We start from the raw sequence: 22,006 nt of genomic DNA on the forward strand, positions 1-22,006 counted from the left end.
TTTCGGAGGTCGGGGCTCGTGAGGAGACCCTGAACAAGGCCCTAGAGGACGAGAAGCGGCTGCGGAGCGATGATGCCACCGAGCACAACGATTACGCAAAGAGCATAAACCTCTGGATCAGCCACCTCGTCAACATCGCCGGGAGGATCACCGCGAAGCTAGCCATCATGGGCATGTCAAATGTCAAGTACGCCCAGGAGCCAAACGTGAGCCCTGATGCCAGGCTGACCCTGTTCTTCGAGGGCATCCTCTGACGCCTTGGAGCAGCTCCACTCCAATCAAGCAGTTTATCTGGCGAATGAGTCCCGGAGGCTCTGCCGGAGTGCCCTGACGAAGGTGCTCACCAAGGTGGCGTTCTGGAACCCCAGCGTTGACTTCGCCGATGCGCTGGAGAGCTTGCCGAAGGGTACGAACTCATGGCGCTCGAAGAGTGTATCAAGCCCATCATCAGCTGCGTCGATGGAGTCAAGAGGGTGGAGGGCCAGTGCCGGGACTAGGCACCCCGTTTCTCATCGCCGCTGCGAGTTCATTACCAAGACAATTTTATCTTAAGTTAGAACCACATCAACTATTCATGTAACATAACCCTGCAGTACTTTGAAATGAAGCATGCTATCTTCCTATTCGATCTTTTCTTGTATGTACACACCCTACGCCTAGTTGGATAGGTTTGCCGGCGCGTAAGCCCATGCTATGGAACTTTGAAGGACAGATCCTTAGCAGCCAGCCGGGGGGGCGCTTGCTGCCGGGCAAGCCACCCTGCCATTCTTAGCGCAGCCGCTTGAACTGTTGATCGGACTCGAAATAGAACAAGGGTGTTGCCAATAGCGGAAGGGTTCCATCACATACATATTTTCCATACAAGGGGCAAGATTTTTCGAGGAGAATAACCTTATATTAAAAAGGAATTGCTCAAGGTTTTGCGTGACTTAGCTTTTTCGTTGCCACGCGGATGGCTGTTGCGGCTGCAGATAGCATCGCCTCGCCTGGCTGACGGCGCCAGAGCGTGGCTAATTGACGTCGCCTTCTTCTCTTGAGCCATCGCGACAAAGGGGTTGATGAGTTGACTTCAGAACTGGATTTCACAGTTTGCGCCCCTACCTGGCACGCCAAAGATGCCGGGGAAAATGACACCTATGGGATCACAAGGAATCCCTACTAGGGTTGACAGGGTGCGGGGCTATGGAAAGAGCGGATTTAGAAGATCAACACGGGGGGGGGGATTTTATCTAGGTTCGTGCCGCAAGCAATGCGTAATACCCTAGTCCTACTTTGGTGTATATTTGGTGTTCTTGAGATATCGAACTAGCTGCGGTGGAAAATGAATGGAGAAAAGATAAAGAAACACCGGGGAGAATTAGAAAATGAACGAAGATACTTGAGAGAATCAAGATGCAAGAGAACGAAGAGATCGCGGACTGATTAGGGAATACTTGAATGATGCACCGGCAAGATTTGGAGAATGAGAGCTGAAAGCTGAGAATGAATAATTCCGAGATGATGGCCTCCAGAGAATCAAACTGAAAAGACTCCTAAATTGCTCCGGATGGGTGAAAAGAATTCTTACAATCGAAAACAATTATGAGAGGATGGCAACAATCTTGAACTTTGCATCTTTGGATGAACGGGTAAGGATTTGGAGGAGAAACTCTTCTTCAGTCTTCAAAATCTGAGAATGATGACGAGAAACACCACCATGAATTGTTGAGACACTCCGGAATGAAGAATATAAAGGTTGAACCAACGATGAAAAGAATTTGAAAGATCTTGGAGAAAGATATATGACTGATGACAATTCATTCTTACGTCAAACTTGGAAAAGAATTTGAGAGTAACTCCGAGAAAATTAGAAGAGTCAGGTAAGATCCTGGGAAAAGGCCTATGGGTTAGGGCCCACTCAAAAGAAACATGGTTGAACAATTAAAAGAGGGATTGCGCTGGTTGAATTAAATGGCTTGAATGAGATAATAATCTCCAAATAGTTTGAACGGATCTTGAATGAAAGGACGAGCCTTCTGAGATATCTTCAGCACTCCAGAACAAATGAATAGCGAGAAGTGAATGATTAAGAGGTGCATCGGCATGAGAAAGCATTTGAAACGAGGAAAGGATATGATCAAAAAAGCTTGAATTGAATCCACCGAAGAAGGAAAAGAACGAATAATGATTAACTTGAAGCTCCGTTAGTATCTTCCTGAGAATCACCGAATAAGAATATTGGCGGAAAAGAATGGAGAGACTTCACATCAATTAAATGGATAACGGATTAAGAAATCCGAGTCCTTGAAGAAAAAGGGTGGGAGGGTTGGAAAAACAAAGGAAACTTGGGGACAAACGACGTTGGAAAAAAATTGAGGGGTGATCTTGCGAATGTTGAAATGATCGGATCCACTTGAAGAGAAACACGCCGGTTTGAAAAGAATTGGCATGACCATCTCGATGATCAAGAACGATTAGCACTCCCATAGAAATATGAGAGCGCCGTTTGAAAAAAAGGGTATGGAATCAACACTTGACTTCGAAGCAACTCGAATACCACAATTCAAAACAAAACAAAGGATTTGGCTTGCAGAATAAGCTGGAACAAACATATGATAGATCCCATATCGTATCATGTGTCTGTTGGAAGCATATCCTATGAGATACTTGAATTCCCACCTAAAAACTCCTGAAATTTCTAGTTACGCAATCAGGTATTGGGGATACAGGGTAAGCATAATATCTCACCCAAACTAACAATTCCTACATCCAGCTGTATCCATCCTTCGGAAATCATGTACCTCAACCTTCGAAAAGCATCCGTTATACGAGTTATGGCAATACTCCTGAACTCCTGCCCCAGTACTAGGTGGCGTCGAGGTTATCTCACCAACAACTGCATAAAAGAGATTTTCGATGTAGGCGAACTCAGGTATTCCAGAACTACAATGATAAAATTGTGATGACAACACCTCGGAGCTCAACTCCCCAGGACACTGCCACAACCCCTAAATGTCAGGAGGCACCAAGAACAATGTTCTCATCACAAGACTATCGGAACGATTCCAAGATACCCGCGTGATCCTAAAAAAATCGTGAAATTTTGAGGAGAGAAAAGTCAAAACTTCTACGTCAGGAGGCCTCACCAGAGCGACGAAGGGACTGAGGAGTAAAAAGAATCCTACTCTCCGATATATATAATCCTAAGACTCAAAAAAAATTTCTAGACTCAACAACGTCAGCGATTCGATCAAGCAGGGGGCTCCTAAGTCGGGGATGGCTCTGATTACCAACTTGTAACACCCACGATGCGGCTATATCTCCCACGTGTCGAGGCGCGACTTAGAGGCATAACCGCATGGTGGTTTAGTTGCAAGTGGGGTAATCTTCACACAATCTCATGTACTAAATAAGAAAGGGATAAAGAGTTGGCTTACAATCGCCACTTCACACAAATAACAAGTTGAACATACAATATCCAGAGTACAATCAAAGGTCCGACTACAGAACCAAAATAAAAGAAGACAACCCCAAATGCTAGATCCCCGATCGTCCCAACTGGGCACCACTACTGATCATATGGAAAATACACAAAACAATGACCAAGATCTTCATCGAGCTCCCACTTGAGCTCCGCTGCGCCACCTTCACTGGTATCATCGGCACCTGCAACTGTTTTGGAAGTATCTGTGAGTCACGAGGACTCAACAATCTCACACCTGCGAGATCAAGACTATTTAAGCTTATGGGTAGGATATGGTAATGAGGTGGAGCTGCAGCAAGCACTAAGCAAATATGATGGCTAACATATGCAAATAAGAGTGAGAAGAGAAGCAACGCAATAGTCATGAAGCTAGAAGTGGTCAAGAAGTGATCCTGAAACTACTTACGCACAACCATAACATAAGAACCGTGTTCACTTCCCGGACTCCGCCGAAAAGAGACCATCACGGCTACACACGTGGTTGATGCATTTTAATTGAGTCAGGTGTCAAGTTCTCTACAAGCGGACATTAACAAATTCCCATCTGCCACATAACCGCGGGCATGGCTCTCGAAAGTTCATACCCTGTAGGGGTGTCCCAACTTAGCCCATCACAAGCTCTCACGGTCAACGAAGGATATTCCTTCTCCCGGAAAAACCCGATCAGTCTCGGAATCCTGGTTACAAGACATTTTGACAATGGTAAAACAAGACCAGCAAGACCACCCGACTGTGCCGACAAATCCCGATAGGAGCTGCACATATCTCATTCTCAGGGCACACCGGATGAGACATCCTACGAGTAAAACCAAACCTCAAGTTTCCCCGAGGTGGCCCTGTAGTCTACTCAGTTCGGACCAACACTTAGAGAAGCACTGGCCCGGGGGTAAAAATAAAGATGACCCTCGGGTTAATTACTCCCAAGGGAAAGGTATAGGTTGTTAGGAAAATGTAAAACCAAGGTTGGGCCTTGCTGGAGGAGTTTTATTCAAAGCGAACTGTCAAGGGGTTCCCATAACACCCAACCGCGTAAGGAACGCAAAATCAAGGAACATAACATCGGTATGACGGAAACTAAGGCGGCAAGAGTGGAACAAAACACCAGGCATAAGGCCTAGCCTTCCACCCTTTACCAAGTACATAGATGCATTAATTAAAATAAGAGATATTGTGATATCCCAACAAATCCATGTCCCAACTTGGAACAGTCTTCAACTTCACCTGCAACTAACAACACTATAAGAGGGGCTGAGCAAAAGCGGTAACTTAGCCAAACAACGGTTTGCTATGAAGGTGGGTTAGAGGCTTGACATGGCAATATGGGAGGCAGGATATAACAAGTAGAAGGTAGCGCAACATAGCGATAGAACGAACAACTAGCAAGCAAAGATAGAAGTGATTTTGAGGGTATGGTCATCTTGCCTGAGATCCCGCAAGGAAGAAGAACAAGTCCATGAAGAAGACAAATAGACATAGTCGAACGAATCCTCACAACTCAGAACAAAACCGAAGCTAACGAGAGAAGAAACCCGGAAAGAAGCAAGCAACATAGTAAACAACCATCACATAATCATGGCATGATGCACAACCAAGTATGATGCATGTCCGGTTTAATGAGGCATGGCATGGAAAAGTGCACAAACAATACTACAATTAAGTGGAGCTCAATATGCAATGAGTTGCATATTGACGAAATACCACATTCAATCATTTAGTTCATTCTCGTTTATGCACCCAACAATATTAAATATTATTAAACATGGCAAGATGTGAAGCATAATAAAACTACCTATCTAGGCAAGTTTAAATGTGGCCGGAACAATAAGCAACAAGTCCGGAAAAATCCTCATATGCATATTTTGAATTAGCTACTGTTCTCCCTAAACATAATTTTAGATTTGTTAAACATGCAAAGTAAGTACACCATGTTAATCTATGCATTTTTCTACCCCATTTACATATAAATATTATTAAATTCGGGGCTATAGTTATTTAGTTATGAAATAAAGCATTTTAGCATGTCCTTTATGCAAATTAATGCAAAGAGCCATTTAAAATTTTTCAATATGGATGAAAGTTGCAGATTATGAAAGTTTAGGAAAACCTGAGCATTTTACATATATGACATAAACTATTTGGATGCGTGGATATTTATTTATTCACAATTCAAAATGATGGTATTTCTGTAAATAAGAATGCACTGGAAAATGCTAAAATACACGGAGGGAAAAAATATGCACGGGCCGGATTGCAGAATAGTGCAGCAGCCCAGAAGCGAATGAGGCCTGAGTGGCTGTGGGTCTGTGCGGGCAAAAGAAAAAAAATGGAAAACAAAGGGCAGTGGGTTTCGAACCTAGGATCTCCTGCAGGTTTGACACCATGGTCAACAAATTGAACTAGGATGCAAGTGTGATGTAAGATGGGTTCAGCACTAGATGGCACGTCCTCTGGGACTGATCTGAACTGAAGAATCACGAACAAATAGCAAAACAAAAAGGATTATAGGGGCGCCTGGGATTTGAACCCAAGATCCCCTGGACATATTCGTGGTGCGCTAGCCACTGCGCAGCTATAGAACTGCAATACAAGTAGGGATTCAGACTTAGACAATCGGAAGGAGGACGAGCCTTTCTTCTACATGGCAGACGACTATCCCTCGCCGGCGAAGGGAACAAGCAGCGGCAACTGCTGCGGCCATCAAGCGCTGACAGGAGTGCGGAAAATGCTTGCGGTGGCCGTGGTGGGACATGTGTAATTATTCATGAAGGGCGTGAGTGCGTGGAGCTGCGGTAGCTTGCACGTGCGCGTGCGCAGAGGGAGCGGAGCAACCTTGTCGATGGCCAAAATGATGGCAGAGGCCTCGCCGGAATTACCTCCCGGCGTGCTCGAGATGCAAGGGTGTGCGTGATGTGCCCATCGTGTGAAACCGCACCTCCGCATGTGCCATCCATCTCCGGACGTCGACGGAGACGACGCCGTCGACGAGCAGCGGCGGAGACGTGCGTCGAGTGTGGATGGATCGAGCCTATAGGTGCTACGTATTCTACGAAACACAGACGGAACCTCACCGGCACGAATTTAAAGATGCAAAAGGACGAACCAGAGGTCACTGAACGAGGCCGGCGACGTGGTCGTGGCGGGAGAACTGTCGGGCATGCGAGCAATCAACGATTGAGGATGCAATCCGCAGGGAAAAGGATATGGGAAACATGGCTGCTCACGTAGAGGGGCTCGCAGGACTCGATCGAGCTCGGGGACGCGACAAAGGGGACACGGCGGATGCACTGATCGAGGAGACGGTGCACGGTCCCTGAAGAAGACGAAGCAGAGGGAGAAGAGGATGCAGGCGTCGTGGCCTTGACGTCCCGCGGCGATGCAGAGGACGTCGGGGATGAAGAGGAACTTGGCGAAACTCCTTGGCTGTAACATCCACGATGCGGCTATATCTCCCACATGTCGGAGCACGACTTAGAGGCACAACCGCATTGTAGGCATGTCGCAAGAGGGGTAATCTTTACACATCCCATGTACTGAATACGAAAGGGATAAAGAGTTGTCTTACAATCGCCACTTCATACAATACATAAATATAGCATTACAACATCCAGAATACAATCACGGTCCGACTATGGAACCAAAATAAAAGAAGACCACCCCTAATGCTATATCCCTGATCGCCCCAACTGGGCTCCACTACTGATCGAAAGGAAAACGAAACAACACAACGAACACGATCTTCATCGAGCTCCTCCTTGAGCTTGGTTGTGTCACCTGCACGGTTATCATCGGCACCTGCAACTGTTTGAAGTAATCTGTGAGTCACGGGGACTCAGCAATCTCACACCCGCGAGATCAAGACTATTTAAGCTTATGGGTAGGAAAAGATAGTGAGGTGGAGCTGCAGCAAGCACTAGCATATATGGTGGCTAACTTACGCAAATGAGAGCAAGAAGAGGAGCAAAGCACGGCCGTGAACTAGAAGTGATCAAGAAGTGATCCTCAAACTACTTACGTTCAAGCATAACACAAGAACTGTGTTCACTTCCCGAACTCCGCTGAGAAGAGACCATCACGGCTACACACGCGGTTGATGCATTTTAATTACGTTAAGTGTCAGGTTCTCTACAACCGGATATTAAGAAATTCCCATCTGCCCATAACCGCGGGCACGGCTTTTGAAAGTTCAAAACCCTGCAGGGGTGTCCCAACTTAGCCCATCACAAGCTCTCACGGTCAACGAAGGATATTCCTTCTCCGAGGAAGACCCGGTCAGACTCGGAATCCCGGTTATAAGACATTTCGACAATGGTAAAACAAGACCAGCAAAGCCGCCCGAATGTGCCGACAAATCCCGATAGGAGCTGCACATATCTCATTCTCAGGGCACACCAGATTGTCCAAGATTCCGGTAGGCCAACCCAAAGTTGCCCCTGGTGGCCACCGGCGGCTGACAGGTTGGACCAACACTCAGAGGAGCACTAGCCTGGGGGTTTAAAATAAAGATGACCCTTGAGTCTGCAGAACCCAAGGGAAAAAGGCTTAGGTGGCAAATGGTAAAATCAAGGTTGGGCCTTGCTGGAGGAGTTTTATTCAAGGCGAACCGTCAAGGGGTTCCCATTATAACCCAACCGCGTAAAGAACGCAAAATGAAGGAACATAACACCGGTATGACGGAAACTAGGGCGGCAAGAGTGGAACAAAACACCAGGCATAAGGCCGAGCCTTCCACCGTTTACCAAGTATATAGATGCGTTAATTAAATAAGAGATATTGTGATATCCCAAACAAAATCCATGTTCCAACATGGAACGAACTCCATCTTCACCTGCAACTAGCAACGCTATAAGAGGGGCTGAGCAAAGCGGTAACATAGCCAAACAACAGTTTGCTAGGAAATGTTGGTTAGAGGCTGGACATGGCAATATGGGAGGCATGATATAGCAAGTGGTAGGTATCGCGGCATAGCAAAAGAGCGAACAACTAGCAAGCAAAGATAGAAGTGATTTTGAGGGTATGGTCATCTTGACTAAGATCCCGCAAGGAAGAAGAACGCGTCCATGAAGAAGACAAACAGACGTAGTCGAATGGAGCCTCACAAACGCGACGTTATCGGAACTAACCCGAAGAAACAACACCGGAAAGAAGCAAACAACATGGTAAACAACCATCACATAAACATGGCATGATGCACAACCAAGTATGATGCATGTCCGGTTTAAATAGGCATGGTATGGCAAAGTGCACAAGCAATCCTACAAATTAAGTGGAGCTCAATATGCAACGAGTTGCATATTGACGGAACACCACATCAATTATTTAGTTCACTCCCGGTTAGGTACTCAACAATATTAAAGGTTGGTTAACATGGCAAGAGGTGAAACGTGAGTGAAAATACACAGCTAGGCATTTTAAATGAGGCCGAAAAAAACAACAGCAATTCCACTATATCCTCATGTGCGTTAGCAATTTAATGCAACAACAATTTTTAAACATATTAAATGTTGTTATCATGATGCGGATGTCATGTTCAAGTTTATGCAATTTTAAGAAAATGTTGACATGAAAAGATATGAGGCATTTGTCATCGTGGCGGAAACGAAGGGGGTGCCATGGCAACGATTCCAAAAATGATGCCACGGCAACATAACGGTTCCGGTAGCTCATGGAGATATCGGTGCAAAGGAAATGTGACGGGAGCGTGTCATGCAAGGATGGTGGGGTGCTCCCGGATACCGGGTTCCCACATGTCGACGACGGTGCCAAGCGGGGGAAACGACTAACGTTCGCGGGAGGATACAACATTCAAACAAGCATCTCATACAACACAAGCATTTGTTCTCGGACGGTCGTCTCGGAGTTATACCTTCGAAGCATGCATTATCGGAACGGATCGAGTTCGGCGGTAGGGGTACACGTGTCGAAGGGGAAGTAGTTGTTCACGGGGTCGTCGTGGGAAGTAGAGGTTCACGCGACGGTAGTTGAACTTGAAGTTTGCGTTACACGGGTCTTCGGCGACGGTCGTCGTACATGGTTCGGAGTGGTACTTGCATCTTCGGACTTGTCGGTCTTGATTCTTGCGATGGCACGGAACGGAGTCGCCGGGCACTGATGGTGGAGGAGAGATGGCCGTTGATGCACAACTGCTTGGTGGCAGGGCACCACGTAGCTACAGCTGCTCCTAGCCGAAGCTCGGGCCTCCGTGTTGTCGAGGCGTGGCACAGGGAGATGGACGGATGGATGGCGCGACGGAGGGCAGCAGCCGGTAACGGCTCCAGTGGACGGCGTGGTTGAGGGAGGAGGCGAACGGGCGAGGGGGATCCAAGGGTCGGAGCAGTGCCAGGAGGAGGAGGCCGCGGGCGACAAAGCAAGGTGGTGGCGGGGGCTCCGGCTGGCGTCGGGGACGAGGTTGCAGGAGGGGAAGCAGGCCAGCGGTGGTCCAGCGACCGGGCGCGCTGGCGATGGTGGGGATCGGGCGCACGGCTCCTACGTGCAGGATCGAGCGAGAGGCTCTCGCTTCTCTCTAGCGCACGAGTAGGGGAAGGAGACGAGGGAGTGATGGAGATCGAGCAGGAGGTGGGCAGCGAGCGAGAGAAAGATCGAGCGCAGGGCTCTCCTGGCTCGATGCGATTGAGAGAAGGATGAGGGAGGCTGGTGGCGCCGTGGGAGGGAGAGAACGAGAGGAGGAGGTCGGGCACTAGGGTTAGCTGTAGGTGGGCTGGCACGGGAGGCCTTGGCCAAATGGGCCACGGGGAAGCAGCGGCCTGGATGCTGGGCAGGTTGCAACTAGGCTGGGAGGCCCAGCCAGGCTCTTCTCTCTCCTATATTTACTCTATTCAAAACAGCAGAAAAAGAGAAAGAAAAGGGAAGGAAAGAAAAGGGTAGAGAAAGAGTTTGGGCACGGGGATAAATTTCCCGGACTCGCAAAAATGTGTACGATCCAAGAAAAATGGAGTGGGCATTTTTCAAAGTTTAAATTCAAACTCATTTGATTTAAAATCAAATGGTTCGAATAGGAAGTGAGGGTTAGGAAGGTCCAAAAATGTTCAGATTTTTGGTGGAGCTCCGAAAAATGACGAAAGAATTTATGGACAAAGTTCGAGGTCAAGAAGCGAGATAACAAAGGCATGGGGAAATTTTGCAAGTGTGTTTTAGGTGATTCCATAAGAATGGATTATTTATCATAGCTCCCTAATATTGGGAGGGTATGTTATAAAGAGAACTCACCATGTGAATTCCCTCGGTTTAAATGGATCGAAGATCCATACAGTTTATTTATAAGAGTTTTGAAACGGTTGCAATATTAATGGCATGATGACATGATGCAATGAAAAAATGCAAGGATGAATGCAAAGAACCAAACAATTCACACGACGAAACCCGGAAACCCTGGAAGGCATCTGAAGCTCCTGTCTTGGGGCGTTACAACACTCCACCACTATGAGAGGATCTCGTCCCGAGATCTAGGATGGCACCGGAGGGAAAAGGAAGAGGAAGATAAGAGGTAAAACTAAGTTGCTTCTTTGACAAACGAGTGAAACCAAAGAACCTTGAAAAGTTAAGCCATTTTGAGAAAAGAATACAATGGAGATGAACGAAGTTGAAAACACTCCGTTGGAAAAGAGGAACAAGGAACATTACGAGAACCTTATGGGTTGAAAGACATAAGAAAAGGTTACAATGGACAAGAAGTAGATGCAAGCACCTCGGTTGACACGAGATGTACAAGGAATGATAAAGATCAATTGTGGCAACACTCCGGTTGGAAATGGAAGGTAAAGAATATGAGCTCTGCAATATGAAAGCACTTGGATGAGACTCCGGTTAGAAGAGGAATGATAGACACAACACTCCAGTTAAAACAAGATAGAGAAGGAATAAGACTGATATAATTTGGACAGCACTTCGACTGTAAATGGAAGGAATTGAATAAGATCTTGACAAACAAGATGATGGGTTGAAGAGAGCAACATCACAATGCCTCCGGAACAAAAGATAGAACGGACTGAAAGTAACAAAGAAGAAAACAACATCTTCTACGTCGAATGAATTTGAAAGCGTCCTTAGAAAGAAGGATTGAATGGAGTTGTTGAAAATTAAAAAACAAAAGAATAAGGTTGTTGTGGGCTTATGGAAAAACATCTCAAAACTATGAGGTGAAATTCTTCCACTAATGGAATCAATAGATTGGATTGATATCAACAAGAAGACGAGAAACTTATTTCACTGGGAGGATAAGTGAAGAACTAGGATCATTAATAAGCACCATAATTAGCAACAATCCTTAGGGAAAGCTTTAGGTGAAATATAACCCAAGATAATTCCAAAGAAGAGATTGATTTAATGAAAAGATGTCTTGAACGAAGCGAAAATGATGGAATTTAGATATGTCACTCTTGAAAACTTGTGAATCATGAAACACGAAGGGAAATTATCAAGAATGACATAATACCACCTCATAGATAAGGTTGAAAGAATTGTACTCCGGATTGCAAGTTGAAGAATGCTTGAACTCCTCTGAAAAGAATCTCAATGAACACTTCGAGAAGGAATTAGATCCTTGATGAACCATCATGTGGCGCCTCCATGAAGAACTCCGGTAATAAAAGGATGATAAAAAGAAGTGAAGTTGACAACACAAGGTGAAGCCTTATAGTGATTTAGATGGATCTCCGTGGTGATATAATTGCGAGAGCTTGGAACTCCGGGAAAGAAAAAATGGAACAATGAAATAAAGAATTTTAATGAACCTCCGGAATAAGGAATTGAATTCACTCGATGAAACAAGAATAAGAATTACATTATGCTTATCCTTCATCAATTAAATTGATGACAAGCAACGGATTTGGCATACTAATTATTCTTCTTGAAAAAGGGATTAAGGAGAGATATAGGGTAAACTCAATGGACCACCGGTAGGATTGGAAAGAACGAATGAATTGATATGATAACAAAAGAAGAGAAATCTTGAACGAACCACCATAAGGATTGAAAATGAAAGTAGCAAAGGCACAATTCATCGGGAAGAATTTGAAAATGAAAGAAGATACTTGCTAGGATTTAGATACATGAGAACAAATAGATCCTGAGCTGATTAGAGAATACTTGACTGATGCACCGGTAAGATTTGGAGAACGAGAGCTGAAAGCGGGAATGGATAATTATGAGATGATGGGCTCCAGGGAATCAAACTGAAAAGAACCATTCATTGGTCCGGATGGGTGAAAAGAATTCTCACAATCAAAAATAATTATGAGAGGATGGCACCAAGCTAGAATCACGAATCTTTGAGAGAACGGATAAGATTTGGAGGAAAAACTCTTCTTCGGTCTTCAAATGTTGAGAATGATGATGAGAAAGACCATCATGAATTGTTGAGACACTCCGGAATAATGAAGAATATAAAGGTTGAATCAACAAAGAAAAAAATTGAAAGATCTTGGAGAAACACATATGACTGATGATAATTCATTCTTACGTCAGAACTTTGAAATGAATTTGAGAATAACTCCAGAAAGAATTAGAAGAGCTAGGTAAGATCCTAGGAAAAGACCTGTGGGTTAGGGCCCACTCAAAAGAAACACCGTTGAACGATTGCTTGAAAAGAGATATTGCACCGGTTGAATTAAATGGCTTGAATGAGATAACAACCTCAAGATATCTTGAATGGATTGATAATGGAGACACAAATCTTCTGAGATATCCTCAGCACTCCGAATACAAAAATAGCAAGAGGTGGATGATTAAGAGGTGCACCGGCACTGGAAACCATTTGAAAGAAGGAAAGGATATGATCGAAAAAGCCTGAATTGAATCCACCGGAGAAGAAAAAGAACGAAGAATGATTAACTTGAAGCTCCGTTAGCATCTTCCTGAGAATCACCGGATAAGAAAATTGTCGGAAAAGAATGGAGAGACTTCACATCCATAAAATGATACTTAATTCAGAAATCTGAGTCCTTGAAGAAACAAGGGTGGGAGGGCAGGAAAACAAAAGGCAACTTGGGACGGATGAAACAAACAACATTGAGAAGACTTGAGTTGATCTTGCGGATGGAAAAAATGATAGGATCATCTTGAAGAGAACCACACCGGTTGAAAAGGATTGACATGACAATATCGATTATCATGAAGGATTGGTATTCACATAGGAGTATGAGAACACCGCTTCGGAAAGGTATGGAATCAACACTTTACTTCGAAGCAACTCCAATACCACAACTCAAAACAAAACAAAGGATTGGCTTGCAGAATAAGCCGGAACAAACATATGATAGAGATTTCATCCGAAGTTTTAGTGGTGGGACCCACACGGGCTCGATCATACAGCACCATCATGTACAAGGCAGTGCACATGACATACGAAGCGTCCCCGAGTCAGCATAGCCAAGGACTCTTTAAGACACAACGAGACCACTATAAAACCAACCGTGGATAGGCGGACCACTAGACGTCGAACACCAATTTCATATCATACATCTGTCGGAAAGATATCCTAGGAGCTACTTGAATTCCCACTTATAAACCCCCGAAACTTCCCGGTTATGCAATCAGGTGTTGGGGATACAGGGGAAGCATAATATCTCACCCAAAACTAACAAATCCTACATCCAGCTGTATCCATCCTTCAACACATAACCAAGAAACCTTCGGAAATTGTTTACCTCAACCTTTGAAAAGCATCCGTTATACAAGTTATGTCAATACACCCGAACTCCCGCCCCAGTACTGGGTGGCGTTGAGGTTATCTCACCAACAACTACATAAAAGAGATTTTCGATGTCGGCGAAACTCAAGTATTCCAGAACTACAACGATAAAATTGTGATGACAACACCTCGGAGCTCAACTCCCCGGGACACTGCCACAACCCCTAAATGTCAGGAGGCACCAAGAACAATGTTCTCGTCACAAAACCATTGGAACGATTCCAAGATATCCGCGTGATCCTAAAAAAATTTCGTGAAATTTTAGGAGAGAAGAGTCAAAACTCTACGTCAGGAGGCATCACCAGAGCGACAAAGGGACTGAGGAGTAAAAAGAATCCTACTCACCGATATATATATAATCCTAAAAGACTCAAAACATTTTTCTAGACTCAACAACGCCAACGATTCGATCAAGCAGGGGCTCCTAAGTCGGGGAAGGCTCTAATTACCATCTTGTAACACCCATGATGCGGCCATATCTCCCACGTATCAGAGCACGACTTAAAGGCATAACCGCATTATAGGCATGTCGTAAGAGGGGTAATATTTACACATCCCATGTACTGAATAAGAAAGGGATAAAGAGTTGGGTTACAATCGCCACTTCATACAATACATAAATATAGCATTACAACATCCATAATACAATCACGGTCCGACTACGGAACCAAAATAAAAGAAGACCACCCCTAATGCTAGATTCCCGATCGCCCCAACTGGGCTCTACTACTGATCGAAAGGAAAATGAAACAACACAACGAACACGATCTTCATCGAGCTCGTCCTTGAGCTCGGTTGCGTCACCTGCACGGTTATCATCGGCACCTGCAACTGTTTGAAGTAATCCGTGAGTCACGGGGACTCAGCAATCTCACACCCGCGAGATCAAGACTATTTAAGCTTATGGGTAGGAAAAGATAGTGCGGTAGAGCTGCAACAAGCACTAGCATATATGGTGGTTAACTTACGCAAATGGGAGCGAGAAGAGAAGCAAAGCACGGTCGTGAACTAGAAGTGATCAAGAGGTGATCCTGAAACTACTTACGTTCAAACATAACACAAGAACCGTGTTCACTTCCCGGACTCCGACGAGAAGAGACCATCACGGCTACACACGCGGTTGATGCATTTTAATTACGTTAAGTGTCAGGTTCTCTACAACCGGATATTAAAAAATTCCCATCTGCCCATAACCGCGGGCACGGCTTTCAAAAATTCAAAACCCTGCAGGGGTGTCCCAACTTAGCCCATCACAAGCTCTCACGGTCAACGAAGGATATTCCTTCTCCCAGGAAGACCCGATCAGACTCGGAATCCCGGTTACAAGACATTTCGACAATGGTAAAACAAGACCAGCAAAGCCGCCCGAATGTGCCGACAAATCCCGATAGGAGCTGCACATATCTCGTTCTCACGGCACACCGGATTGTCCAAGATTCCGGTAGGCCAACTCAGAGTTGCCCCTGGTGGCCACCGGCGGCTGACAGGTTGGTCCAACACTCAGAGGAGCACTAGCCCGGGGGTTTAAAATAAAGATGACCCTTGAGTCTGCAGAACCCAAGGGAAAAAGGCTTAGGTGGCAAATGGTAAAATCAAGGTTGGGCCTTGCTGGAGGAGTTTTATTCAAGGCGAACCGTCAAGGGGTTCCCATTATAACCCAACCGCGTAAAGAACGCAAAATCAAGGAACATAACACCGGTATGACAGAAACTAGAGCGGCAAGAGTGGAACAAAACACCAGGCATAAGGCCGAGCCTTCCACCCTTACCAAGTATATAGATGCGTTAATTAAATAAGAGATATTGTGATATCCCAAACAAAATCCATGTTCTAACATGGAACGAACTCCATCTTCACCTGCAACTAACAACGCTATAAGAGGGGCTGAGCAAAGCGGTAACATAGCCAAACAACGGTTTGCTAGGAAAGGTTGGTTAGAGGCTGGACATGGCAATTTCAGAGGCATGATATAGCAAGTGGTAGGTATCGCGGCCTAGCAAAAGAGCGAACAACTAGCAAGCAAAGATAGAAGTGATTTCAAGGGTATGGTCATCTTGCCTGAGATCCCGCAAGGAAGAAGAACGAGTCCATGAAGAAGACAAACAGACGTAGTCGAACGGATCCTCACAAACACGACGTTATCGGAACTAAACCGAAGAAACAACACCGGAAAGAAGCAAACAACATGGTAAACAACCATCACATAAACATAGCATGATGCACAACCAAGTATGATGCATGTCCGGTTTAAATAGGCTTGGCATGGCAAAGTGCACAAGCAATCCTACAAATTAAGTTGAGCTCAATATGCAACGAGTTGCATATTGACGGAACACCACATCAATTATTTAGTTCACTCCCGATTAGGTACTCAACAATATTAAAGGTTGGTTAACATGGCAAGAGGTGAAACGTGAGTGAAAATACACAGCTAGGCATTTTAAATGAGGCCAAAAACTACAACAACTATTCCACTATATCCTCATGTGCATTAGCAATTTAATGCAACAACAATTTTTAAACATATTAAATGTTGTTATCATGATGCGGATGTCATATTCAAGTTTATGCAATTTTAAGAAAATGTTGACATGAAAAGATATGAGGCATTTGTCATTGTGGCAAAAACGAAGGGGGTGCCACGACAACGATTCTGAAAATGATGCCACGACAACATGACGGTTCCGGTAACTCATGGAGATATTGGTGCAAAGGAAGTGTGACGGGAGCGTGTCATGCAAGGATGGTGAGGTGCTCCCGTATACCGGGTTCCCACATGTCGACGATGGTGCTAAGCGGGGGAAACAACTAACGTTCACGGGAGGATACAACATCCAAACATGCATCTCATACAACACAAGCATTTGTTCTCGGATGGTCGTCTAGGAGTTATACCTTCGAAGCGTGCATTATCGGAACGGATCGAGTTCGGCGATAGGGGTACACGTGTCGACGGGGAAGTATTTGTTCACGGGGTCGTCGTGGGAAGTAGAGGTTAACGCGACGGTAGTTGAACTTGACGTTTGCGTTACACGGGTCTTCGGCGACGGTCATCGTACATGCTTCGGAGTGGTACTTGCATCTTCGGACTTGTCGGTCTCCATTCTTGGGATGGTAGCGGTATATGTTTCATTTTCGGAGAGGTACTTAACGAATCCAACGTCCTCGGGGCGACAGTAGTTGTACACGGTCCACGAGTCGTCGATCGTTCGGGGTCCGACTTGCGGGTCTTGCCGACATGAGGGGTACTTGCCGTTTCCGTGTGGTGTAGGGGTACATGTCGATGGTCGTCGTGGTACTTGGTGTTTCACACTTGCCGATCCCGTCAACTCGAAGGGGGTACTTGGTACAATCCGCATAGTCATGCACTTGTCGTCAAGGGACTTGACGGATCCGAGGCTTTCGGAGGCGACGGTAGTGGGATTTGTATCAACGTGGTGTAGTTGTACTTGCCGGTGGTGGTGCTTGGCGAAAACCGAGATGGTCTTGACTTTAACAGCCACAAGCGAGGGTGCATGGAGGATGCGTCTTGCATTCCTCGCGGAGATGGTCTTGACCATGGCGTTCCAGCGGTAGCCGGAGAGCTCATGGCCAGCAGCAGCAGCAAGGCACGGAACGGAGTCGACGGGCACTGATGGTGGAGGAGAGATGGCCGTTGATGCACGACTGCTTGGTGGCGGGGTGCCACGTAGCTGCGGCTACTCCCAGCCGAAGCTCGGGCCTCCGTGTTGTCGAGGCGCGGCACAGGGAGATGGACGGATGGATGGCGCGATGGAGGGAAGTAGCCGGCAACGGCTCCGGTGGCCGGCTTGGTTGAGGGAGGAGGCGAACGGGCGAGGGGGATCCAGGGGTCGGAGCAGAGCCAGGAGGAGGAGGTCGCGGGCGACGAAGCAAGATGGTGGCGGGGGCTCCGGCTGGCCTCGGGGACGAGGTTGCAGGAGGGGAAGCAGGCCAGCGGTGGTCCAGCGACCGGGCGCGCTGGCGATGGTGGGGATCGGGCGCACGGCTCCTGCGTGCGGGATCAAGCAAGAGGCTCTCGCTCCTCTCTGGCGCACGAGCAGGGGAAGGAGACGAGGGAGTGAGGGAGATCGAGTAGGAGGTGTGCAGCGAGCGAGAGAAAGATCGAGCGCAGGGCTCTCCTGGCTCGATGCGATCGAGAGAAGGACGAGGGAGGCTGGCGGCGCCATGGGAGGGAGAGAACGAGAGGAGGAGGTCGGTCTCTAGGGTTAGCTGTAGGTGGGCTGGCGCGGGAGGCCTTGGCCAAATGGGCCACGGGGAAGCAGCGGCTTGGATGCCGGGCAGGTTGCAACTGGGCTAGGAGGCCCAGCCGGGCTCTTCTCTCTCTCCTATATTTACTCTATTCAAAACAGCAGAAAAAGAGAAAGAAAAGGGAAGGAAAGAAAAGGGTAGAGAAGGAGTTTGGGCACGGGGATAAATTTCCTGGACTCGCAAAAATGTGTACGATCCAAGAAAAATGGAGTGGGCATTTTTCAAAGTTTAAATTCAAACTCATTTGATTTAAAATCAAATGGTTCGAATAGGAAGTGAGGGTTAGGAAGGTCCAAAAATGTTTGGATTTTTGGTGGAGCTCCGAAAAATGACGAAAGAATTTACAAACAAAGTTCAAGGTCAAGAAGCGAGATAACAAAGGCATGGGGAAATTTTGCAAGTGTGGTTTAGGTGATTCCATAAGAATGGATTATTTATCATAGCTCCCTAATATTGGGAGGTTATGTTATAAAGAGAACTCACCATCTGAATTCCCTCGGTTTAAATGGATCGAAGATCTATACGGTTTATTTAAAAGAGTTTTGAAACGGTTGCAATATTAATGGCATGATGACATGATGCAATACAAAAATGCAAGGATGAATGCAAAGAACCAAACAATTCACACAACGAAACCCGGAAACCCTAGAAGGCATCTGAAGCTCCGGTCTTGGGACGTTACATTGGCACCTAGGCTGGGGCTGGACTTGACCGAGAGCATGCTAGCGACAAGCTGGCGCTCTCTGTTTCGCTTGGGTGCTCACGAGGAAGGAGGGCAGGGGAGAGGCCCCTAGGTGGTGGCGGCGATGAGGAAACCCTAGGGTGGGTGCGGACGCTGAGGGCGTTATATAGGGTAGGGGCAGACGGCACGGCCTCGGCATCCGTGAAGCTCACGGCAACGACGCGAGCGCTCTGTCTCTGGAGGAGGACGACGGCGTTAGGAAAGGAACAGGTGGCCGTGAGGGAGAGGGAGTTGGGCCGGCCTGGAGGAGGGGAGGCCCAGCCGAGCTGCGATGGCTGCAGGGAGGCCTTTTCCTTTTTTTAAAAAAAAATCTATAGATTCAAAATCTCAGATGAAGAAAATGAAAAGGACATGGTGTTACAGAAAGAGTGAGAAGAAAGTGAAAATATACATGATCTCCTGGATTGTTTTGGGCAATTTTAGAGATAGAAAAATAATTCAAGTTTGAATTAAATTCAAACTTGAGCCATTTTTAAACCCAACCTAAACATATTTAAATGAGCCTAAAATTGGCAGAGAGGGTGTAGGCATGGTGCACTAGCATTAGGAAAAGAATGAACATTAATGGGGGCAGGGAAGAACTCACATGCATAAAGGAGTAAAAGAAGAGGAAGAAGAAGGTGACAGTGCATGGCTAGGTTTGAGAGAGATAGCAAAGGGGTTGATACATACAACATGAATAGAGCAAGACAACATCATGAAGAATGCAATGCACATGGTAATTAAGATGAAATGCAAAATGACAAGAGGCACAATGCAATGTAAACAATGATGATCATAAAGCAAGAAGCAAAATATGACAAGGCACTCGACATGGCCATGGCATCAACATAGAGGAATGAAATATGCAAAATAATTATGATAATGCAACAAAAAAAATTAAACACACGACAACAACTAAAATAAATGGAAGGCAACTAAAGCATTTGTCTCGGGGCGTTACACATGCCTAGTCCAAAGAGTCCCCATCCTTCCTCGGTATGCCTCGGGCCTCCTTTTATATGTCAAAGGGACTGCCACAATGGCACACAGGAGGTGGAATGTGTCTACAGTCTACAAGTTTATCTCCTGACATCATAGGACAAACACACTTAATGTGCCGCCTATGTGTCCTCTTGCTTTATCAAGGACGCCAGAGAACCTTGTTCCGTCCGTCCGTCGCCGCCTCGCCTTGCTTCGACATGCATCTAGGGTGATGAGGCAGGCAGCACCATGCTGGCTGGCTGGCTGCTGAGCTGGTGTGGTGGCAGGGTCTTCGTGAAGATCTGCATGCCACCACGTAGGTGCTTGCCTGGTTGGCCTAGAAGCTGCATGCTGCCACATGGGTGCGTGCCTAGTTGGCAGGCTGGCTGCTGCGCTAGAATGACCATGGGGCAGCGAAACTTTGGTAAGTGCGGGACTGGTTGTGGCCCCGCAGATGTCCCCGGCAAGGATCTTGCCAGGGTCTTGTGGGCGTCCCCGGGAAGGGTCTTGCTGGGGGGCCTTTGTCTTTCGGTTCTCATCTAATCTTGCAAGCTTCAGTCTCCACAAAGATCTGCATGCCACCATGCAGGCGCTCCCGAGCCTCAGTCTTGACGCTTGTCGATGCCGTCATAACTCTCAGGCTCACAGGTGGCGGCCTTGCTGGTGTTGGGCAAGTTGCCCGGCAAGGCTTTTGTCGGGGCCAGGTAGGTCACCCCGGCAAGGCTCTTGCCGGGGGAAGCCAATCTTGTCCCTTCGCTCTTTATGCTTCTGGCTTGGGTCCTGCCTCGGAAGCTTTGAATCTTTGCTTCCTCTGCCCCGCCGAGCCCGGCCGCATGTGTGGCTACGACTGCACGTGCACAAGTAAAGGGGTACAAAAGGGCCCCTACTTTTGTACACCAACACCTCCATCCAAACTCCTCCCTAGCGACGCCTTTCCCTTTCGTGTCAAGCCGCACCTCACCCTTTCATGTTGGTCACATCAGTTTCTTGGCCGGTTGATAATATTCACAGAATGATTTTTCAAAACAGGATACTATAATATCAATTGTCCATATGTACGTGCATAATATTCACATGCCTTTATGCCATCTCTGAATATATTCAAGGAAGGAGCACGTAAGCTTTATGTTGATTACCTTTCAGGTAATACATGAGCATATTCCCTAGCGAAATATAAACCACAAAAAACTCTTATTACACTTTGTCATATATACATATAATATATATATATAAGAATCACTGTAGCAAATAAGATTGATAAAATAGCGCCTTCTAGAAGGAAATAAAAATACACATAACAACTATTGTGAATATATAATGTAATGCGGTATTTTCTAATTCCTGGACTTTGCCCTCGCCTTGAGTGATACCCTGTTAGATATATATAGTTTCTTACCTATTTTAACTGTGAATGTTCTAAATAAGGTAATGGAACACCTGTTCAATTCATTGTCTAATAATCTAAAGCTTGAGCCTCCACCGGGTTTCATTCAAGCAGAAGAGAAACAGCATGCCGGCTAGCCATACTCACTATCATCACACTAGCAGCCAACATGAACAAACAAACTTGTCGGCAGCTGCACGCTGCACACCCTGCGCACCGGTTAGCCGCGTCCTCTTGCAGCCAACAGTCATGCAGAACACGCTGACAACATCACTCACGCACGGCACGCCGGCCGATCGCTGCGCCTAAAATGACGCACTCGGCCACGCAGCCGCCACGCAACCTAGCGCGCTCCGCTGTAGTCGTACATCCTAGCTGGCCCCGCCGTGGCGCACCATATTTGTTGCCGCCGCAAGCCCTGGCTGCGAGCACCCAAGGTGCCACACAACTCCTCTCACATGTCAACATGAGCACCGGCTG

The 22,006-nt window shown here is 46.4% G+C and overlaps 1 pseudogene; it reads right to left on the reverse strand.

Moving 5' to 3' along the window:
- Nucleotides 1-287: 287 nt before the first annotated feature.
- Nucleotides 288-18,355, reverse strand: LOC147979857 (uncharacterized; annotated as a pseudogene).
- Nucleotides 18,356-22,006: the final 3,651 nt, after the last annotated feature.

Source organism: Triticum urartu, chromosome 3A (genome assembly GCF_056163025.1).
Source record: "Triticum urartu cultivar PI428250 chromosome 3A, HENAU_Tu73, whole genome shotgun sequence".
In the NCBI taxonomy this organism is placed as follows: Eukaryota; Viridiplantae; Streptophyta; class Magnoliopsida; order Poales; family Poaceae; genus Triticum; species Triticum urartu.